At 40.5% G+C, this 23,390-nt stretch overlaps 1 protein-coding gene across 1 annotated transcript in view; it reads left to right on the top strand.

The window, feature by feature from the left end:
* Nucleotides 1–23,390, top strand: part of LOC128657721 (ADP-ribose glycohydrolase MACROD2) — a 1,711,614-nt gene that overhangs the window by 713,089 nt on the left and 975,135 nt on the right. The window contains exon 3 of the mRNA XM_053712124.1: nt 17,712–17,785. The gene's annotated coding sequence lies outside the window, so the exon portion shown is untranslated. The remainder of the gene's footprint in view (nt 1–17,711; nt 17,786–23,390) is intronic.

The raw sequence follows: 23,390 nt of genomic DNA, 5'->3' as shown, positions 1-23,390 counted from the left end.
TCGTTAGTCCGTCGGGCCAGCAGGATGTTCCGCGTCGGAGGTCTTCAAGATGGATCCGGAAGAAAGAAGATTGAAGATGCCGTTGATAGAAGACTTCAGCCGGATCATGGACCTCTTCAGCTCCCGCTTGGATGATGACTTCAGCCGGATCATGGACCTCTTCAGCTCCCTGCTTGGGCTTGGATCAGGACATCGGAGGAGCTCTTCTGGATCGATCGGTGAACCTGGTATGGTGAAGATAAGGTAGGAAGATCTTCAGGGGCTTAGTGTTAGGTTTATTTAAGGGGGTTTTGGGTTAGATTAGGGGTATGTGGGTGGTGGGTTGTAATGTTGGGGGGGTATTGTATGTGTTTTTTTTTACAGGCAAAAGAGCTAAATTCTTTGGGGCATGCCCCGCAAAGGGCCCTGTTCAGGGCTGGTAAGGTAAAAGAGCTTTGAACTTTAGTAATTTAGAATAGGGTAGGGCATTTTTTTATTTTGGGGGTCTTTGTTATTTTATTAGGGGGCTTAGAGTAGGTGTAATTAGTTTAAAATTGTTGTAATATTTTTCTGATGTTTGTAAATATTTTTTTATTTTTTGTAACTTAGTTCTTTTTTATTTTTTGTACTTTAGTTAGTTTATTTCATTGTATTTATTTGTAGATATTGTATTTAATTAATGTATTGATAGTGTAGTGTTAGGTTTAATTGTAGGTAATTGTAGGTATTTTATTTAATTAATTTATTGATAGTGTAGTGTTAGGTTTAATTGTAACTTAGGTTAGGATTTATTTTACAGGTAATTTTGTAATTATTTTAACTATTTTAGCTATTGTACCTGGTTAAAATAAATACAAAGTTACCTGTAAAATAAATATAAATCCTAAAATAGCTATAATATAAATATAATTTATATTGTAGCTATATTAGGATTTATTTTACAGGTAAGTATTTAGCTTTAAATAGGAATAATTTATTTAATAAGAGTTAATTTATTTTGTTAGATTTAAATTATATTTAACTTAGGGGGTGTTAGGGTTAGGGTTAGACTTAGCTTTAGGGGTTAATAAATTTATTAGAATAGCGGTGAGCTCCAATCGGCAGATTACTGGTTAATGTTTGAAGTTAGGTGTCGGCGATGTTAGGGAGGGCAGATTAGGGGTTAATACTATTTATTATAGGGTTAGTGAGGCGGGAGTGAGGCGGATTAGGGGTTAATAACTTTATTATAGTAGCGGTGCGGTCCGCTCGGCAGATTAGGGGTTAATAAGTGTAGGCAGGGGGAGGCGACGTTGAGGGGGGCAGATTAGGGGTTAATAAATATAATATAGGGTCGGCGGTGTTAGGGGCAGCAGATTAGGGGTACATAAGTATAACGTAGGTGGTGGTCGGCAGATTAGGGGTTAATTATTGTAGGTAGCTGGCGGCGAAGTTGTGGGGGGCAGGTTAGGGGTTAATAAATATAATAGGGGTCGGCGGTGTTAGGGGCAGCAGATTAGGGGTACATAAGTATAACGTAGGTGGCGGTCGGCAGATTAGGGGTTAATTATTGTAGGTAGCTGGCGGCGACATTGTGGGGGGCAGGTTAGGGGTTAATAAATATAATATAGGGGTCGGCGGTGTTAGGGGCAGCAGATTAGGGGTACATAAGTATAACGTAGGTGGCGGTCGCAGATTAGGAGTTAAAAATATTTAATCGAGTGGCGGCGATGTGGGGGGACCTCGGTTTAGGGGTACATAGGTAGTTTATGGGTGTTAGTGTACTTTAGAGCACAGTAGTTAAGAGCTTTATGAACCGGCGTTAGCCCAGAAAGCTCTTAACTACTGACTTTTTTCTGCGGCTGGAATTTTGTCGTTAGATTTCTAACGCTCACTTCAGCCACGACTCTAAATACCGGAGTTAGAAAGATCCCATTGAAAAGATAGGATACGCAGTTGACGTAAGGGGATCTGCGGTATGGAAAAGTCGCGGCTGAAAAGTGAGCGTTAGACCCTTTCCTGACTGACTCCAAATACCGGCGGTAGCCTAAAACCAGTGTTAGAAGCCTCTAACGCTGGTTTTCACGGCTACCGCCAAACTCCAAATGTAGGCCAGTGTTACAACAGAACTTGCCTTATCTCTTGTCTTATCCTTGTTCAATTCTTGTGTAATTCTTTTGCCCAAATAAAACACCTCAAGTAGTCTCCAAATCATCCTAGAATGCCAATGCTTAACAACTTGTTTGTGACTATGGGGTAGATGTAACAAGAGGCATACGCTGTCTGCATTTAACATTGCACAAACATTTCTAGAGAAATGCTTGTGCAATACTGCCCCCTGCTCACTCACGGCCAATTGGCCGCTAGCAGGGGCCGTTAATCATTCCGATCAGGTCAGATTGGGATGATTTCAGTCTGCTACTTAAAATGTGGCGGAGAAATTAAGGAGAAGTTAAGCCGCTGCTTCTTAATTTCCATTTCTGGCGGACCAGAAATGATGGGACATCGATGCAGCATATGCTGCATAATAGATGGACCTCTCTGAGATTATTAAGACATATACATTTCTAAGCAGGGCGACAATGGTAACATAACAAAACAGGCATACAAATATTAATATTTCAAGTACTTATTTTTCTAATGTGTTTTCTAAATGTTGCAATTTCATTTTTATTATTTTTTTTCACATTTGTAGTGGTTCTCATTTCCTGTTCAAAATATTATATATTGGGCCACTTAATACAGCCATATATGTTAATAATAAGAATGCCCACTGAGGATCAGCTATTGGTGAAGTGACTTTATTAAATTTAAAGAAAAACAAAAAACCCTCAAATTTTATTTACTCACCATCAGCACAGCAAAATCCAGATATTAAAAATGATGTAGTTATTATAATCATTACGAATGGGGCTTTTATGGAATTACTAAACAATGCAGCAGCTAGATTAGAAAGTTATTGTAAAGGGACGTTACGGTACTGGAGAAGGGACACAACTCACCATGCAAATGTTTTTCCTCCTGTACCTGCATCTCTGTACAAATCTATTCACTTATTTTAACCCATTGCAAGTGCAGATTAGTGAAGCTCTGCATCTTCCCTCTGCACACCGCCATCTTGGAGTTTAAATGGATAGTCTACTTTAGAAATGTTATTTTTTAAAAGATAATTAAATCCCTTTATTACCCATTCCCCAGTTTTGCATAACCAACATGGTTATAATAATATTGACCACACATCTAGGCAATATTATAATAAATAAAGACACAGACACACCAAATGGGGGAAAAAGGCCGCAGCCCGCATTTATTATTTTAATTAATTGAAATAAAACTTTATTAAAACAACATTAACATTAAAAGTTGCTTGCCAAATTAACCTAACGTGCCTTCCACTGGCGCTCCGCCAGGCACGCCCACATCCTTAACCTCTCCCCATACCTGAGGAGGTACCCAGAATAATTATATATAAACTTAGCCGCGAGCACCCCGCAAAAGCTGCGACAACCACTTACCAAAGGGGAGGGAGGGCGCTTCTCTTCACAGGTCTTCTCTCCTGCTCAGCCAACCAACGAGTGAGCAACGGCTCACGGAACCACGCCCCTATGCCTAGAGTGAGGTCATTGGCCCCTCCTCTCATAGGCATTCCTCCGGGGCTTGATTGACCACACATCTATGCAATATTATAATAAATAAAGACACAGACACACCAAATGGGGGGAAAAGGCCGCAGCCCGCATTTATTATTTAAATTAATTGAAATAAAACTTTATTAAAACAACATTAACATTAAAAGGTGCTTGCCAAATTAACCTAATGTGCCTTCCACTGGCGCTCTCCACCAGGCACGCCCACATCCTTAACCTCTCCCCATACCTGAGGAGGTACCCAGAATAATTATATATAAACTTAGTGGCTAGCACCCCGCCACTGCTCGAACCCTTCGAGCACCTACCCACAGGGCTAAGGCCTTTTTTACCCCTTCGCTCATGTTGAAATTAAAAAGGTGTAAACCGATTTTGTTAAGATGCATACCATCTTCCAAAAAGAAACAGCTTCCAGACTCTCCTTCGAACTCGACATGCCTGACACCAAAACCCCCCAATTTAGCCACAAAACTTGTAATAGTTTCATTAACCTTTTTACGAGATGAGTCCAATCTTTTAACGTCCCAAGCAGACCTCCAAGATAATCTGCATTCAATGTCAGACCATATTATCATCATGTCAGGAGATAATTCCTTCAACCTAACAATATCCCTTTTTATAATATCAATAAGGCATTTTTGAGCCATAAACCCCAGATCATTACCCCCCGCATGAATGATTAAAATGTCAGGTGGCTGAAAAAGTCTGGCCCAACTAATAACTTTAACTAATAGTTGGTCCCACTTCATACCTCTAATACCGAACCATTTAATTAAGATCTCCTCAGAAGGACAGCTAAGCTGCAACCCTGATTCTCTTACTACTGCCTCTTTTCTTGCCCAGTATATGTATGAGTGTCCCACGATCCAACAATGAAGGGGACCTGCCAAAAAATAAGAACTATCTATAACTTTATAACTTATCAACAAGCTCAGGTCTAACATATAACCTAAAGCAATCAGATCTCCATCTCCCAATCTTTTTAACCGTACCAACATTCAAACCAGAAATACTCGCTTCAGTTGCTGCCCCAATTCTAAAAGAATGACAACCGAATTTGCTACTATCCAAACCAATTGCTTCTAATACCTTTTTTAAAACTGGTTCGAATTGAAAACGGGATAAAAAGGTCCCATCTTCATGAACCAATAACAGAATACCATCAATACATCTTCTGACAAATAGAAAATCCCTAACTGCCGTAACCGGGCAGCACAAACCCCCAATCTCTCTCAAACAAATCCAACAACCTTTTCCCATTTGGTCAGTCTTTGATTTTTTCAACCATAAAAGCACCTCATGCGGGTTCAATATTACATTTTTATAATGCAAACCCCCGCAACTCCAGCGATTAGAAGATACTAACTCTGAAATCCTAAAAGCCCCAAAAAAGGCTAACAAAAAGGCAACTCTAAATAGAAGAACTTCAAATTGGGAAAAACAAATAGCAGGAAGAACCTTAACAATCCTGACCAACACCGAAAAAACCAAGGGCCTTCTATCATCTACAGAAACTTTACCCCTAATTAGGCTTCTAACCGCCATCCTCACACATTTAGACACATTGACCCAACCCAAGAGGTTACACAAGAAGGATAATGCCGCCATGTTCCTCTGAACCATAGACTTAGACATATTCCTCTCTCTCCATTCTTCAATCCAATCCAATAACAAAAACTCCTCCTTATCTCCTTCAAAAACAGCTATTTTATTTAACCACTGCACCTACACAGATAGATAAGCTTTCCAGGTACTAGGAGCTAAGGCTCCCCTCAATGATCTCAACAGTCTAGGAAGTTCAGATACCACATCTCTTCTGGGCAAGGAGAACCGATCCCTTCCGCATCTGGCACTGCCTCCCGGAATCTCCGCCACTGAAAACGAGAAAGAGCATCAGCCCCCACATTCTCTTTTCCAGGAACATGAATAGCTCTGAAATAAACATTGTGCTTCATACATTCAAAAACAAACATCCTGAGCAACCCAATCACTGGCTTAGAACTAGATGATAGGCGGTTGATAGCAAAAACCACCCCCATATTATCAGAATGAAAAACCACCTTTCTGTTCTCAAATTCGGAAACCCAAATTTTTAAAGCTACCACCAGCGGAAAAAATTCCAGAAATACAAGGTTTTTTGTTAAACCCGCAGCTGCCCAATACTCAGGCCATGCACCAGCGCACCATTTTTTCCCAAATAGGGCTCCAAACCGTGCACCCCCAAAGCATCAGTGAATAAATAAAGCCCACTACATAAAATCTCCGGAGCTTGAATTAAGGATTTACCATTAAATTCCTTTAGGAAAGCCTTCCAGACTTTCAAATCTTCCTTTACCTGAGCTGATAAACAAATCCTAAAGTGGGGAATTTTAACTCCCACCATAGATAAGGATAACCTTCTGCAAAATATTCTTCCAACCGGAATGATTTTACATGCAAAATTCAGTTTACCAACTAAAGACTGAATTTCCCTTAAAGAAAGCTTTTTTCTTGCAAGGACCGTATCAATTCAAGATACCAGATCAAGAATTTTTTCCAACGGAAGCCTACATTCCATGGAAACGGCATCAATACAGATGCCCAGAAAACTAATCACAGAAGAAGGGCCTTCAGTTTTGTCACTAGCAACAGGGATTCAAAAATCCCTAGCTACCAACATAAAGGAATCCATAAGAGTTTGGCATGAATCAAGCCCTTCAGGACCCACAAAAAGAAAATCATCCAAATAATGAATGACGGATGACAATCCTGAAATCTGTTTGACTATCCATTCTAAAAAACAACTAAATTTTTCAAAATAAGAACAGGAAATAGAGCAGCCCATGGGTAAACATAAGTCCACAAAATAAAAACCATCAACAAAACATCACAGTAAGTGATGACAAGAGGGGTGAACAGGTAAAAGCCTAAATGCAGATTCAATGTCCACTTTCGCCAACAAGGCATTAGGACCAGCATCCCGAGCCAAATCTAAAGCCTTATCAAAAGACGCGTATCTGACTGCAGATAACTCAGGATCAATACCATCATTGACCGAAAAACCTTTCGGGAAGGACAAATGATGAATCAATCTAAATTGATTTGGAACCTTCTTGGGAATAACACCCAAAGGAGAAACTCTTAAGTTCTTAAAAGGAGGAACCGCAAAAGGGCCCACCATCCTACCCAATGAAATTTCCTTCTGAATCTTTGACACCACCACTTCAGGAAAATCCAATGCAGACTTCAAGTTCCCAGCAAAAACAGATTCAATCCCCTCAGCAAAGGGGATATAAAAACCGTCAGAAAAACCCTTCAATAAAGTGACCGCATCAAGCTGCTTAGCCTTTTTCCAACCATACAATTTTAACCACGGCGCCATCTTTTCGACTTTCACTGGCGTCCTGGCTTTGAATAACATTGTCTCCTTTTGTGAAAGATTTACCTTTCTTGAAGCACTTTGCACTTGAGTGGATTCCTCCATAAAAGGAACACTCATGCTTGTATTTACAAGCTGTCCCAAATTTACAGGCCCCTTCATTAAATTGGAAAAAAAGCCCTTTCCTAAAAGCCACTGCTGATGATGCTGAAGAGGAGGCATTGCTTCCTCCCCCTGAACAACGAAAGGACTGACCCGACCTTAATGGAGTCATAAGCTCCAACCATATGCCCATATCCCTGTCATCCCATCTCATCTCAGGCCGAACCGCCAAACGCTGACGGAACTGCTCGTCATACTTCCACCACGCAAGACCCCCATAGGTACGACAAGCACTAGCAATCTCATTAAGATAACAAAATAGAGAAGAACAAAGCTCTGGGTTTTTCTCACCAATTACACTTGCCAAAATACAAAAGCAGTTGACCAGTTAGACAATGTTTTTGGCAATTTCCTAAATTTCCTTTTGCGTTCTTCCTCCTCTTTTTTAACCGACTCGCTTCTAGAATCATCTTTAACATCAAATACCTGGTCCACCGGGAGCAGGGAAAAATTTTCAATAAACTCCCTCTTCCAAATCTTCTCTTTTACCTCTACAGCTAAATGAATGCCCAGAGGCCCAACAGAACACAAGCATGGGCATCTAAAAGTTTGGTCAGATACTTTCGACTGCCCAACCATGCTCGCACTACCTAAAATTACAGAACCAGCCTGCTCCGGGGGACCTCCCCCAGAGGGCACATTTTGGGAAACCCACACCCCCACAGGGCCAGAAGGGACAACAGGGACAACAACACTTGACGAACCACTATTTTCCAACTGGGAAACTAACTCTTTCAAACCTTTAAACATCAAATCACACCTTGCATCAGAGGCACTCATATCAGGAACAGCAGCTGTACTTGTACTTTCACCTGCATTATTGGACACTACAGGATTCTCCCTTGCAATGACCGTATGCCTCCTTGCTTCCTGATGTGCTGACTCGCTGCCTTGCCTCTGATTTTCTCTTTCTTTATACCGCCTTTTTAGAGGAGTCCTAGACCTTCTGGGTCTCCCTCGCTCCCTTGACTGCTTATCCAGGGAGCCCCATAATGAAGATTCACCTGGATCCTGATTTTTTCTGAAGATAATAGGCGAACGGGATCTCTCCCGCCGCCATGACACTGGCATCCTGGAACTTTCCTCTTGTCTTTTTCTTTCAACTTGGACTACCTGAGGCTGAGAGGATGAGTAGTCCCTGTTAGCTAACCCTCTAGCATAATGACTAACACTAACATCCCCAGAACCCCTTCTAGAAAGGACCCACTCTGAATCTTTCTTAACCACCGAATCAACCCCTAACATACTTCCTAACGTATTACCCTTAGAACTACCACTATCCGGAACTAATGCCCTAATTAATTGTGATAAAGCCTCTAAACCCCTTACCTGTTCTGTCGCCGCTGGTCCAGATATAGTCGCTTGCTCCTGCTCTTTGCCGAAGTCACTATAATGTTCATCAATCCACAACGAATCTGCCTCCTCCTGCATCCTAGAAGGAAGAGTGTCACTGCTCCGGCCTGCTGACATGTATCTAGAATGCACAGAGTCTGAGGAAAAAGAAACATTAACCTGCCTAGAGGCAGCCTCCCTAACATCATTGTCACTTGTTCTATCAATACATTTATTTCCCCTCATAAACTCTTCTCTACTACTCGCACCTTCTCTGAAACTCTCCCACCTATCCAACTCCCTGGCCTAACATCCTCCTCAGCATTTTCATCTCCTAAACCTGTATAGCAGTGCTTCCTTTTTGCAACTGCTTTTCTCCCTGTTCCACTTGAAGCTGTGCCACTCACTGGCTTATTAGCCATAACATTCCCGACTTGCATGGAAGTCTCCACATTGCCCCTCATGCTCTTAGGCTTATTAGCCGTTACAGGCCTGCCCTGTTTATCAGAAATAATATGGCCCCCGACATACAATTCGCATATGTAGTACCTGGTTCCATAGCCGTAAAACTATCCTGCCCACTGCAAATATATCCCATGCCATCTCCTGCGTATCCCGATAAAATTAAGGCCCCTTGGTTGGTCTTAAGACCCCCGCTATTCATACCCATAGGCCTAGAGGCCGTAAACATCTCCTGAAGTGCTGCATTACTTGGGCCTAGTAAGGCCCTAATTTCCTGAATTGGCGCCAAATTACTTACGTGACGGGCCTCGCACGGATCTTCTTCTCCGGCCGCCATTTCCGCTTCATCCGACTCCACCTCTTCACCAAGCAAGACACCGGCACCTGAAAAAGAAGAAGAATTACCTGTTGCAGCCTCTCCTTGAAGAAACTGCGACTCGTATGGCCTGCTGATGATTCCGGCTCCTGTCCGACGTCCAACAGCTCTGCCTTTCTTCTCCGACACCATCCGCTGACCAGATCCTCCTGCTGACGACTTCACCGGCTTCCTCCTCCGGCTCCCGGACTCCTGCCTCTTCACGGTGGATGGACTCAACCTCTCTGGCGGACGGGATCTGCGCGCCGGCCTGGATACTTCCCCGCCCGCCGTGACTGCTCCTCCAGTTCCAGCATCTTCATCAACGGCAAGACGTTTCCTGATCCACTCCTCGCCTTTCGAAGACAGCAGCTCCTGGACTGTAGAAAGAATCTTCTGGAAATCTGCCATGGTAAGTAGATTAGGGCGCTTCTCTTCACAGGTCTTCTTTCCTGCTCAGCCAACCAACGAGTGAGCAACGGCTCATGGAACCACTCCCCTATGCCTAGAGTGAGGCCATTGGCCCCTCCTCTCATAGGCATTCCTCCGGGGCTCGATACTTTTTACCTCTGTGATTACCTTGTATCTAAGCCTCTGTAGACTGCCTCTTATTTCAGTGCTTTTGACAGAAATAAATTTTAGCCAATCAGTGCTCCTAAATAACTACACGGGAGAGAGCAACTTTCTAATTTACTTCTATTATCAATTTTTCTTCATTATCTTGCTATCTTTATTTAAAAAGCAGGAATGTAAAGCATAGTAGCCGGTCCATTTGTGGTTCTGAACCTGAGATAGGATTGCTAATTGGTTGGCTGAATGTAGTCATCAATAAGCAAGCGCTATCCAGGGTGCTGAACCTAAAATAGGCCGGCTAATAAGTTTACATTCCTGCTTTTTAAATAAGATAGCAAGAGAACAAAGAGAAAATGATAATTGGATTAAATTAGAAAGTTGCTAAAATTGCATGCTCTATCTGAATCATGAAAGAGAAAAAATTGGGTTTAGTATCCATTTATTTATTCTCACACCCTGTGACTGAAGGGATGCACATTCACAGAGCAGGGCTATTGTTATCTTCCAGTATCATGCACTTAAGTTTAGTTTGCACGACAGAGAGTGTGAACTTATGTTTTTGCAGAGGCTGCATTGCCCTGTGATATTCCAGAGGGCTTTTTATGTTTGTTATGTGACTTTTAAACTGTGTAAAAATATGCAAAAATGTAAAGCTTCTGCTTTCTTTTAGCAAGTTAAAGTGCTAGGTACAGCTGTCAAAAAGATGTTAATATCACTGATATGTGAGGGCTGGATTGGCCTACCAGGATAACAGGAGATTTCCCGGTGGGCTGCAGCAGCTGGGGCTAGAAAGCTACAATTTTAAGGGGTGATTAATGGATGTATTTTGGTTGTAGGGTGACTTTATAACATCAATCTGGAATTTTATTTAATGCAAAGTAATATAATTTAATTCTGAAAAAAATATTGGGGAAGGAGTTTGCCAGTAATCCTGTTTGAGAAAAATAGGGCATGTGCATTCTAACCAAATCAACGGAAAATAGGGCTAGTCTTCATATTTTTCCAGGCCTGCTTTTTATTCCCAGTCCGGCCCTTTATGCACTGCTTGTGTCACAGGATGTATCAATATGTGTAAATCAAAATGGCGGCATTTAGTATAAAAATCAAGAGCTTAACCAACTGGCTTCTGTAATGGGTTTAAATAGCATAAAGACTTTGGAGAGAGCCGCAGATACATGAGGAAACACATTTGCATGGTGAGTAGTATTATTTCTAAATAACTAGATGGTTTGAATCTAAAACTATGTTTAAGATTTTTAAACTTAAATGTTTTATTGTTCAGTAGCTTCATTTTAATTGGAGTAGATGGTTAAAGTGACAGTCTACACCAGAATTGTTATTGATTAAATAGATAGAAACACCTTTACTACCAAATCCCCACCTTTGCACAACCAACATTGTTATATTAATGTACTTTATAACCTTTAAACCTCTAAATTTCTGCCTGTTTCTAAGCCACTACAGACAGCCTTTTATCACATACTTTTTTATTTGCTTTTCACAACAGGGGAGTGCTAGTTCATGTGAGCCATATAGATAACATTTTGCTAACACTTGTGGGTTGTGGCAGACACTGGACTAATTGGATAAAATGCAAGTCAATAGATAATAAATAAAAGTCATATGATCAGGGGGCTGTCAGAAAAAGCTTAGATACAAGGTAATCACAGAGGTAAAAAGTGTATTAAAGGGACATTAAACACTAAATACATACTAGATAGAATGATACATTCAAAGAAAAGATTAGTCCATGACTAACATGTAGATGTATGTTTTAAAGTTTCATTAGTTGTTTAAAAAGTGACAAAATAAGTGTAAAGTTTTAGTGTCTATAAAACACTGGGAGCTGCCATGTTGTAACTTGTGTTACCTTCTCTGCTGTGGCCAATTAGGGTCAGTTATAAATAGGTCATTAGAGAGTGCAGCCAATGGTTGTGCTGGATTTAACAGTGTTCTGCACTTCCATTTCTAAGAGGAAGTGAAAAGCTCACAATTTCAGAATGGAATTACAGGCAAAGAGGACAAAATAAATAATGAAAGTATATTGCAGAGTTGTTTTATTATATACAATTTATCATTTTATATTACCATCTCAAAGTGTTTAGTGTCCCTTTAATATAACTATGTTGGTTATTCAATACTGGGAATGGGTAATAAAGGGATTATCTATCTTTTTAAACAATAAAAATGTTTGTAGTATTTTGTCCCTTTAACATGCCTTGAACATATTCTCAGACAATATATATATATGAATCACTGTCAAAAAGAAAACTCATGGGGGCATATGTATCAAGCTCCGAATGGAGCTTGATGCCCCGTGTTTCTGGCGAGCTTGCAGGCTCGCCAGAAACAGCCGTTATGAAGCAGTGGTCACATCCCCCTGCTGGCAGCCTATTGGCCACAAGTCTGCAGGGGGCGACGTTGCACCAGCAGACCTTGATAAATAGGGGCCATGGGCTTGAGCGTGAAAGCAGGATGGCCATTTATCTTGTTCAGTACTCAGTTGAAACCATGATTTTTATTCCTATGAATGGCCTTGGAAGATGGGAATAAATGATCAAATGATTTACCCAGCTATGTTAAACAAGCAAAAATATTCTATACCTAAACAATATAATATAAATAATTATTCTCAAGAAATGGGGCACACCTTGGGTTTTTTATCCAATTTATAAATATATTAATACCTGTCTGACTATAGTCAAAAACACACTAAAGGACCATTAAACCTGACATTCAAACAAAGCTTAAAATGTTTCATTATTGAAAGTGAAACATTATTGCAATATACATTCATTATTTATTTTGTTCCCTTTTGCTGTAAAATACATCTACAAATTATGCTTGTTACACTTTTTACCATGGGAGGCTTGGGTTAATATTGTTTACCTCCCATTCCCCCTTCTATGTAGTCATTTGATCTTTTAAGGTGGATTATCAGTTTTGCATCAACAATCATGATAGGAAAATCATAATGTGCAATAACAATGGCCATGCTAGGTAGTTTAGGTGTGAATGTTATTGTGTATATTGAAATATATATTTATATTTAACTCTGGAGATTATAAAAGTATATATGTAAGTTAGTTTAAATACCTGGTAAATAAATTAGCGGAATCAGTGCTAAACAACCTTAAACAACATTAAGGGAGCAGCGGTCTAAGATTGCAGCATCCGCAGCTTGATAAATCTACCCCCAAACCTTGATTAACACCCAAACATTTAATAAATTCTAGTTCCCCAATAAAGGGCTATGATCTAAAGACCTTGATAATCTTACGCCTAGATTTAGAGTTTTGCGGTAGCCGTCAAAACCAGCGTTAGGGGCTCCTAACGCTGGTTTTTACCGCCCGCTGGTATTTGGAGTCAGTCATTAAAGGGTCTAACGCTCACTTTGCAGCCGCGACTTTTCCATACCGCAGATCCCCCTACGCCATTTGCGTATCCTATCTTTTCAATGGGATCTTTCTAACGCCGGTATTTAGAGTCTTGGCTGAAGTGAGCGTTAGAAATCTAACGACAAAACTCCAGCCGCAGAAAAAAAACAGGAGTTAAGAGCTTTCTGGGCTAACGCCGGTTCATAAAGCTCTTAACTACTGTGCTCTAAAGTACACTAACACCCATAAACTACCTATGTACCCCTAAACCGAGGTCCCCCCACATCGCCGCCACTATAATAAATTTTTTTAACCCCTAATCTGCCGACCGCACACCGCCGCCACCTACGTTATACTTATGTACCCCTAATCTGCTGCCCCTAACAACGCCGACCCCTATATTATATTTATTAACCCCTAATCTGCCCCCCTCAACGTCGCCGACACCTACCTATACTTATTAACCCCTAATCCGCCTCACTCCCGGCTCAATAACCCTATAATAAATAGTATTAACCCCTAATCTGCCCTCCCTAACCTCACCGACACCTAACTTCAAGTATTAACCCCTAATCTGCCGACCGGACCTCACCGCTACTCTAATAAATGTATTAACCCCTAAAGCTAAGTCTAACCCTAACACTAACACCCCCCTAAATTAAATATAATTTAAATCTAACAAAATAAATTAACTCTTATTAAATAAATTATTCCTATTTAAAGCTAAATACTTACCTGTAAAATAAACCCTAATATAGCTACAATATAACAAATAATTATATTGTAGCTATTTTAGGATTAATATTTATTTTACAGGCAACTTTGTAATTATTTTAACCAGGTACAATAGCTATTAAATAGTTATTTACTATTTAATAGCTACCTAGTTAAAATAATTACAAAATTACCTGTAAAATAAATCCTAACCTAAGTTACAATTAAACCTAACACTACACTATCAATAAATTACTTAAATAAAATACCTACAATTATCTACAATTAAACCTAACACTACACTATCAATAAATTAATTAAATACAAATACGTACAAATAATTACAATTAAATAAACTAACTAAAGTACAAAAAATAAAAAAGAACTAAGTTACAAAAAATAAAAAAATATTTACAAACATTAGAAAAATATTACAACAATTTTAAACTAATTACACCTACTCTAAGCCCCCTAATAAAATAACAAAGCCCCCCAAAATAAAAAAATGCCCTACCCTATTCTAAAATTAAAATAGAAAAGCTCTTTTACCTTACCAGCTTTTACCAGCTTTTACCAGCCCTTAAAAGGGCCTTTTGCGGGGCATGCCCCAAAGAATTCAGCTCTTTTGCCTGTAAAAAAAAAATACAATACAAAATATATATATATTTTTTTAAAAATACCTTTTATTTTAGTACTGGCAGACTTTCTGCCAGTACTTAAGATGGCGGGGATAATTGTGGGGTGGGAGAGGGAAGAGCACTGTTTGGGAGGGATCAGGGGGTCTGATGTGTCAGGTGGGAGGCTGATCTCTACACTAAAGCTAAAATTAACCCTGCAAGCTCCCAACAAGCTACCTAATTAACACCTTCACTGCTGGGCATAATACACGTGTGATGCGCAGCAGCATTTCGTGGCCTTCTAATTACCAAAAAGCAACGCCAAAATCATATATGTCTGCTATTTCTGAACAAAGGGGATCCCAGAGAAGCATTTACAACCATTTGTGCCCTAATTGCACAAGCTGTTTGTAAATAATTTCAGTGAGAAAACTAAAGTTTGTGAAAAAGTGAACGATTTTTTTTTATTTGATCGCATTTGGCGGGGTAATGGTGGCATGAAATATACCAAAATGGGCCTAGATCAATACTTTGGGTTGTCTACTACACTACACTAAAGCTAAACTTAACCCTACAAGCTCCCTAATTAACCCCTTCACTGCTGGGCATAATACACGTGTTGTGTGCAGTGGCATTTTGTGGCCTTCTAATTACCAAAAAGCAATGCCGAAGCCATATATGTCTGCTATTTATGAACAAAGGGGATCCCAGAGAAGCTTTTACAACCATTTGTGCCATAATTGCACAAGTTGTTTGTAAATAATTTCAGTGAGAAACCTAAAATTGTGAAAAAGTCACCAATTTTTTTTTATTTGATCGCATTTGGCGGTGAAATGGTGGCATGAAATATACCAAGATGGGCCTAGATCAATTCTTGGGGTTGTCTACTACACTAAACTAAAGCTAAAATTAACCCTAGAAACTCCCTACATGCTTCCTAATTAACCCCTCCACTGCTGGGCATAATACACGTGTGGTGCGCTGTGGCATTTAGCGGCCTTCTAATTACCAAAAAAAAAAATGCCAAAGCCATATATGTCTGCTATTTATGAACAAAGGGGATCCCAGAGAAGCATTTACAACCATTTGTGCCACAATTGCACAAGTTGTTTGCAAATAATTTCAGTGAGAATCCTAAAGTTTGTTAAAAAAATTGTGAAAAACTGAACAATTTTTTTTATTTGATCTCATTTGGCGGTGAAATGGTGGCATGAAATATACCAAAATGGGCCTAGATCAATACTTTGGGATGTCTTCTAAAAAAATAAATATATATACATGTCAATGGATATTCAGGGATTCCTGAAAGATATCAGTGTCCCAATGTAACTAGCGCTAAATTTTGAAAAAAAGTGGTTTGGAAATAGCAAAGTGCTACTTGTATTTATGGCCCTATAACTTGCAAAAAAAGCAAAGAACATGTAAACATTGGGTATTTCTAAACTCAGGACAAAATGTAGAAACTATTTAGCATTGGTGTTTTTGGTGGTTGTAGATGTGTAACATATTTTGGGGGACAAAGTTAGAAAAGTGTGTTTTTTTCAATTTTTTCCTCAAATGTTATAATTTTTTTATAGTAAATTATAAGATATGATGAAAATAAGGATATCTTGAGAAAGTCCATTTAATAGCGAGAAAAACGGTATATAATATGTGTGGGTAAAGTAAATGAGTAAGAGAAAAATTACAGCTAAACACAAACACCACAAAAAATGTAAAAATAGCCTTGGTCCCAAACGGACAGAAAATGAAAAAGTGCTGTGGTCATTAAAGGGTTAATGAAGTTAGGTATACTGGGTCTAGGCCAAGTTAACAATAAAAAATCCTAATAATCTCACTGGGTCCTTAAAGGGATAGTCTAGTCAAAATTAAACTTTCATGATTCAGATAGAGGATGCAATTTTAAGCAACTTTCTAATTTACTCCTATTATCATTTTTTCTTTGTTCTCTTGGTATCTTTATTTGAAAAAAGCAAGAATGTAAAACTTAGGAGCCAGCCCATTTTTGGTTGAAAAAATTAGTTCAGCTTGAACTTGTCCATACTTGATCCACTGATATTCACTTCTTTCTTTCCCTATTACTCTTCTATTCTTACTATCTCTCTGTTCTCCTTGTATTTCTCCTTTTCTTCATCTTCTCAGTATAGAAACTTGTGATAGTGATCACAGTTCTTATGTTGTAGCTGAACCGTTAGATGAGATTGGGAGCTATTCCCTGAGACTACACCAATCTGCTTAGATTTGTTTTTGTCAGTAACCCGTGTAGCTGTTATTAAATATTATTTTATGCTTACTTCACTGTTTAATTGGTTTTCTTCTCTGCATGCTATACATAATACATAAGATATTTTTACTTGCAGTATTTACTTATTTGCATTTATTTTGAACTATAGTGATCCACCATAATTAAATATTTATGTTTCTGCATTATTGTTGTTAAAATGATGTGTTTTCCTTGAATATAAAATTATATTTAATGACCCATGTTCTATTTGATGTTTCATTTCCTGATTTAATCCATTAAACGCAATTTAAATACTTCAAGAATTCAGTTTATTTTAATAATTTATCAGCATTTTAGTTTATTTTAATAATGTATCAAGATCTTAGTTTATTTAATAATATTCATGATTTACATATAAGTTTCATTATACATCTGGAAATAAGAAATTGTTTACTATTTCCCTCCAAATGAGATAATAAAAGACAATGTGAAAAATTACGAGTATAAGATCAGTTTAATTAATGTTGTGGCAAGTTTAGCTGGATTTACTAACATGAAATATGGTCATGGCTGTTTATAACATCTGCTAAGTGTTTGGCCACTCCCAGTTTCCAAGCTCGGCTAGTTGACCTAAATAAATAAATGAAGTATAAAGCTTTTTTCCCATTAAAGTTTATTTCCTTCAAGTACTATTTATCGTGAAGACGAAACTAGGACAAACATCTTTGCTGAAAGAAAAATCTGTAGTCCCAATAAACAATTCTGTTATGCATGCATCGTTTTGTTGTATCAGCAAACACTTGGAGTTTGTTTAGATAATAAAATTTGAAAATGCATTATTTTTCATTTAGAAGTTCTGAATATATTATTTAGCATCTGCATCCATTTGCTTACTTATCTGTTCTTTTGTTTTACATATTTATTCCACTTAGGTTTCCCAAATGAGCCAGCAGCTAATATAGCCCTAACTACAGTCAAGGAATGGCTGAAGAAAAATCAAGATGCGGTAGGAAAATAATAACTTATAAATTATGGTGTTTTTATTTTGACACAAATTGCAATGAAAAAGTAGATACTATCTATTTTTGATATTTATTTGACAGTACATTTTCTTTTGGAAGAATATAATATTTACTTGACTGTTCTAATCTGCATGATTCTCTCCCTGCCGTGATATCAACTATTCTTAGGTATAATTATAGTCCGCAATTAATCCCCTCCGGTCACCAGCCACAAAAACCAGATGGTTCAAAAAACATTGCTCAAGTTTAAAAAGTAAACTTTGGAGACAGCATGCATGGCAGGTGACTGGGTTGCTTATTGGTCTATCCTACAGAGAAAAAAACAGGTTATTTGTGTTGAAAAAGGGAATGCCTACCCAATCAAATGATGTGGAAAATGTATGTAAGTGTTGCAAACTATTCATGGTCAAATAAATAGGGATTGATTCAGAATTGGATAGAAACTGCATAGTAGACAGATAGATAGATAGATAGATAGATAGATAGATAGATGTCATGTGCATTTGTGTTTTAAATGTATTCAAGGTATTTGTCTGAATTTTGGCATAACAAGTATATGAATGGAAATGGGAATGAAATGGGCGAGTAATTACATTTTTTATGTTTATTATTTGCATTCGGGACAGAGAACACAGGAAAGGGGGAAGGTGCTGAGATCATTTGACAAATCAGCTAATTTACTTGCAGTAATGCACAGAAGGTCTGACCATTCATGTGTACAACTTCTTATGGCCAATCTTGACAGAGCATTGCTAAATGATTGATGTGAGGGCTAGCAAATCAGGCATCAAATGCCAAACTGGCTTGTCCAATCCACTTTTAACCTATCATAGGGAGGTGGTAGTCATCAGCCATCTTTTAATCACTTTCACATCAGCTTCTGATCAGTGCAGCTTTGCTGTGCTGTATTTTGTTGGAACAAATCCTTATTTGTGCAGAATAATATTTTTTTCTTGCAGTGCAGTGCAACTGTTCATAATGGCTTTTTTTCATGCTGGGGACAAGGGATTTATAATTGTTGCATATTAATACATATTACAGTGGGTGCATAGCTGGGGCCAGTAGGTAGTTTTCCAGCCATTGATGGAGAAGAATGTTTTAATGTATCCCTTTATGTGCAGAATCATTTATTTTATTTATTAAGTGCATTACACAGGTTGCACATTTATATAGTGGGGGGGGGGGGGGCATTGTTGGAACTGCTAGATATCCTGCCTTTGTTGGGGAGGGGGAAACAGAAACTTTAATTTAACCCTTTGCTTGCAAAACAAGTCTTTTTTATTGCAGTGATTTCATCAAACTATACTGCAGTGGAGGCATTGCTGGGACTGGTAGATATCTTGCCTTTACTGGGGGGGGGGGGGGTAAATTTAACCCTTTGTGAGCAGAATTATTTTCTTGCAGTGAGTTCAGATAAGTGCTTGTGCTTTTACTAGTATACCATCTGTATTATATAATTTATATATATATATATATATATATATATATATATATATCCAGCTCAAGGATCTAGAGGAGCAGCAGCAGTTGCAGCAGCTTGGTCATCTTCAGTATCTTCTGTAGCAGGCAATACCATGTCCACCAGGAGTAGGAGATATGCAGGGCCAACGAATACTAAAACTAGTAGCAGCAGCATGAGTAGCATTAAGAATCATTCATAAAATTAAATGCCAGAGTAAGAGGTTCAGTAACTCAATACACAAGCAACCACATGCTACAAACATAGAGCGAATATAGACTACTGAAATTAATTAACTGATTGATCTTCTAGTTCTTCTTAAAAGTAGAGTATGCCTAACTGCAGCAGAGACAGAAATCACTCTTTTAGGCAAGTTCCTGTTATAACATAGATCAACTGACACATTTTTATTTCCTGGGCTGGTATGTAAAAGCGAGTAGTCTAGCTGACCATCTAGAAATGTGAAGAAACAAATATCAAATGGACTCATCCCTCTTTAGTGTTCAAGAGATGGGACTTACTTTGTAGCCAAAGTGCATGAATATAATATAATAGCTTGTCCAATTTCAGGCAACGATAGTAAACACTAGTATGACTAAAACTCAGCATTCTTGTTGAGGACTCCGTATACAGTTGACATCACTGGAAAAAGGTTTTGCGAGGATTTCTGGTGAGATCCCAAACACAATTCTGGCTCCAGATTGAGGCACTACGGGTTCATCCCGCTTTCCTTGCAACAAAACAGGTGAACCCCACATCTCACACCATTGGTTCTGATCATTTCCCCATTCGGGAAACCACATGTCAGATATGTTGTCGCTGGGGATCCGCAATTGTCAAAGTTTTCAATGTGCACAATATGCTTGTTACGGTTGCCTCCAGGCTGGCTGGAAGTTGGACCGTAGAAAAGGATGCTCCTAGCGCTCACCAAAGGAGCAGCAGCACCGTGGACACTATAACTGCTGCGTAGCCACCATCAGTAATGCAGACTATATGAACCACTGCTGCTGGGCTGGTATCTCGCCGTCTGCTCTGCGCCCTGGACCTACGACCAGGCTCCAGTAGGCGAACCTCTTGCTTCTGTAGCAATCCCTGTAGCTAAGGGAGTATGAAAAACATAGCAATCCCTGTAGTGATTATAAGCTGTCCCCTACAAACATGAGTCAAAGCTGCAAGTTAGAGGGTCAAAAATAGGTCTGATGTGCTGGAGCACACAGCCTCCTTTTTATTGAGGTTACATGCAAACAGGACACTCTCAGGGGGAGGCATAAAATCCCCCATCACACATTTGATATTAGATAGAGAGACACTCCCTTTGACAGGCCACAACATTTACTTCAGCAGATAACATTACACACAATAAAACAATGCAGTCCACCTTATCAATACTAGTCTGATTAGACAATGGGAAAGTTGATCACTAAACCTAATTAGAGCTAATCCCAGCAGACTTGTATGTAGAATAGGTTTCTTGAAGCTGAACAAAATTTAACTCTTAATGGCACACAATGAAACTGAACCAAGTGGGAGAAAGCCAGGGACAAGTCATTTCACAGGTCTGGGGACATAGTCTTAAAGGGGGCATTGTTCACCAGAGTCACAATATGTCCCCAGACGTTTCCCAAAGGGCCACACACACCCAACAAAAGTCAATATACTCTCAGGGGCACAATCTTCCAGGGGCCATAGTCATGAGGAAGGAGGCTGGCAAATAGGCTTCTCCAAAATCCAGGGAAGCAGGGCAACCTTCCATTTAAAGGGCCAGTCACAAATAGCAGTTTGTAACATATCTCCCCTTTTGGAGGGAGACTAACAAGGCACCTGACCTTCTGTCGGTCAGTGCCTAAGTTAGTCTCGCAACCCACCCACAAATAAACACTAGCAGCAAAGCAGCCCCCCCACAACAAGTAGCACTGGCCTGTAGGTTCCAGGTTATAGGATGAAAGTGTAGCATCCTCTGCCTTCCTGGCGCAGCTGTGCAAATAGCTGATGGTACTTGGGGGGCAGAAGCCAGCGGCACTCTGCCCTGGTGCCAGCGCTTCTGCTGGGGTGAGGGGTTTGCAGGCCAGTCCTGTAACAAGGGGGTCTGTAGGGCAGAGGCCAGCAGCGCTCTGTTCTGATGCCAGCTCTTCTGCTGGGGGAATTGGGGCATAGTCCTGCCCGGTGGCAAAGGGAACGTGGGGGTCAGTGGGGGTTAACATCTCCACTGTTAACCCTGGGCCCAAGTTAGGAGTTAGCTGGGGAGGGGGAGATTGGCTTACCTCCTCCTCCTGATACTCCGGTGGCCGTTGGGAAGGGAGGTCGATGCTCTCCGCTTCCTGTGGAACATGCTGCGGCTGGGGAGAGAGACCGGTTGTCTCCTCTCCCTGGAAGGCACACTCCGGCTGGGGAGGGAGGTCGATGCTCTCCCCTCCCTGTAGCTGGGTCTGTCGCTGGGGATCTGGGCCACCTGCCCAGCATCCCTGTAGGGCCGGTAGAGAGACTGCGGTCCCATCTCCACCTGCCTGCTGGGGGTCCTCCCAGGACCAGTCTATGAGGCCTGCTGCCTCTGGTATCTCTGGCTGGGGAAGGGGACTGGTTGTCTCTTCCCTCTGCACAGTATACTGCCGCTGGGGAGGGAGGTCGCTGCTCTCCTCTCCCTGTAACTCTGGCTGCCGCTGGGAAGGGAGGTCGTTGCTCTCCGCTCCCTGTGACTCACTTTCTCGCTGGAGACCAGGTGTCCAGACCCTCAAACTCCACAGTTGGCGCTCAAAGGCTCGTGCCGCTTTGTTCTCCGTATCCAATTCCCGGATGATGCGACTGACTACCTCCTGTGCAGGGTCTGGACCATATCGGACTAGCCGCCTCTTTACCTCTGGAACGAAATCCGCGCCCTCATAGCGACGGATCAGGTTGAGGTGCTCTTCACAGGGTTCTGAATAGTGTCTTGTCAGCTCCATGCTGCTGTAGGTAGGGACGCTGCGCAGTGGCTAGCGTTGCCCTCAATAACTCTCCTACGATACCAGTGCTGTTGTGGTGCTGCTCCTTGCGCTAGGACGCCAATCCCACCGCTGCCGCCAAATGTTACGGTTGCCTCCAGGCTGGCTGGAAGTTGGACCGTAGAAAAGGATGCTCCTAGCGCTCACCAAAGGAGCAGCAGCACCGTGGACACTATAACTGCTGCGTAGCCACCATCAGTAATGCAGACTATATGAACCACTGCTGCTGGGCTGGTATCTCGCCGTCTGCTCTGCGCCCTGGACCTACGACCAGGCTCCAGTAGGCGAACCTCTTGCTTCTGTAGCAATCCCTGTAGCTAAGGGAGTATGAAAAACATAGCAATCCCTGTAGTGATTATAAGCTGTCCCCTACAAACATGAGTCAAAGCTGCAAGTTAGAGGGTCAAAAATAGGTCTGATGTGCTGGAGCACACAGCCTCCTTTTTATTGAGGTTACATGCAAACAGGACACTCTCAGGGGGAGGCATAAAATCCCCCATCACACATTTGATATTAGATAGAGAGACACTCCCTTTGACAGGCCACAACATTTACTTCAGCAGATAACATTACACACAATAAAACAATGCAGTCCACCTTATCAATACTAGTCTGATTAGACAATGGGAAAGTTGATCACTAAACCTAATTAGAGCTAATCCCAGCAGACTTGTATGTAGAATAGGTTTCTTGAAGCTGAACAAAATTTAACTCTTAATGGCACACAATGAAACTGAACCAAGTGGGAGAAAGCCAGGGACAAGTCATTTCACAGGTCTGGGGACATAGTCTTAAAGGGGGCATTGTTCACCAGAGTCACAATATGTCCCCAGACGTTTCCCAAAGGGCCACACACACCCAACAAAAGTCAATATACTCTCAGGGGCACAATCTTCCAGGGGCCATAGTCATGAGGAAGGAGGCTGGCAAATAGGCTTCTCCAAAATCCAGGGAAGCAGGGCAACCTTCCATTTAAAGGGCCAGTCACAAATAGCAGTTTGTAACAATGCTGAGTGCAAGCAATCCCAAATACGTGCAGGTATGACCTGAACAGATATAGTCCACTGGCTACTCGTGCTGTTAAAAAAGAAAAAGAAAAATCAGATGTAGTTTCTATATTAGCAAAACACTTAATTGAGGAACATAAGTGTG

This window comes from Bombina bombina, chromosome 4, assembly GCF_027579735.1.
Source record: "Bombina bombina isolate aBomBom1 chromosome 4, aBomBom1.pri, whole genome shotgun sequence".
In the NCBI taxonomy this organism is placed as follows: Eukaryota; Metazoa; Chordata; class Amphibia; order Anura; family Bombinatoridae; genus Bombina; species Bombina bombina.
Note: the sequence above shows the minus strand (reverse complement) of the source record. Positions and strands in the feature narration are given on the sequence as shown.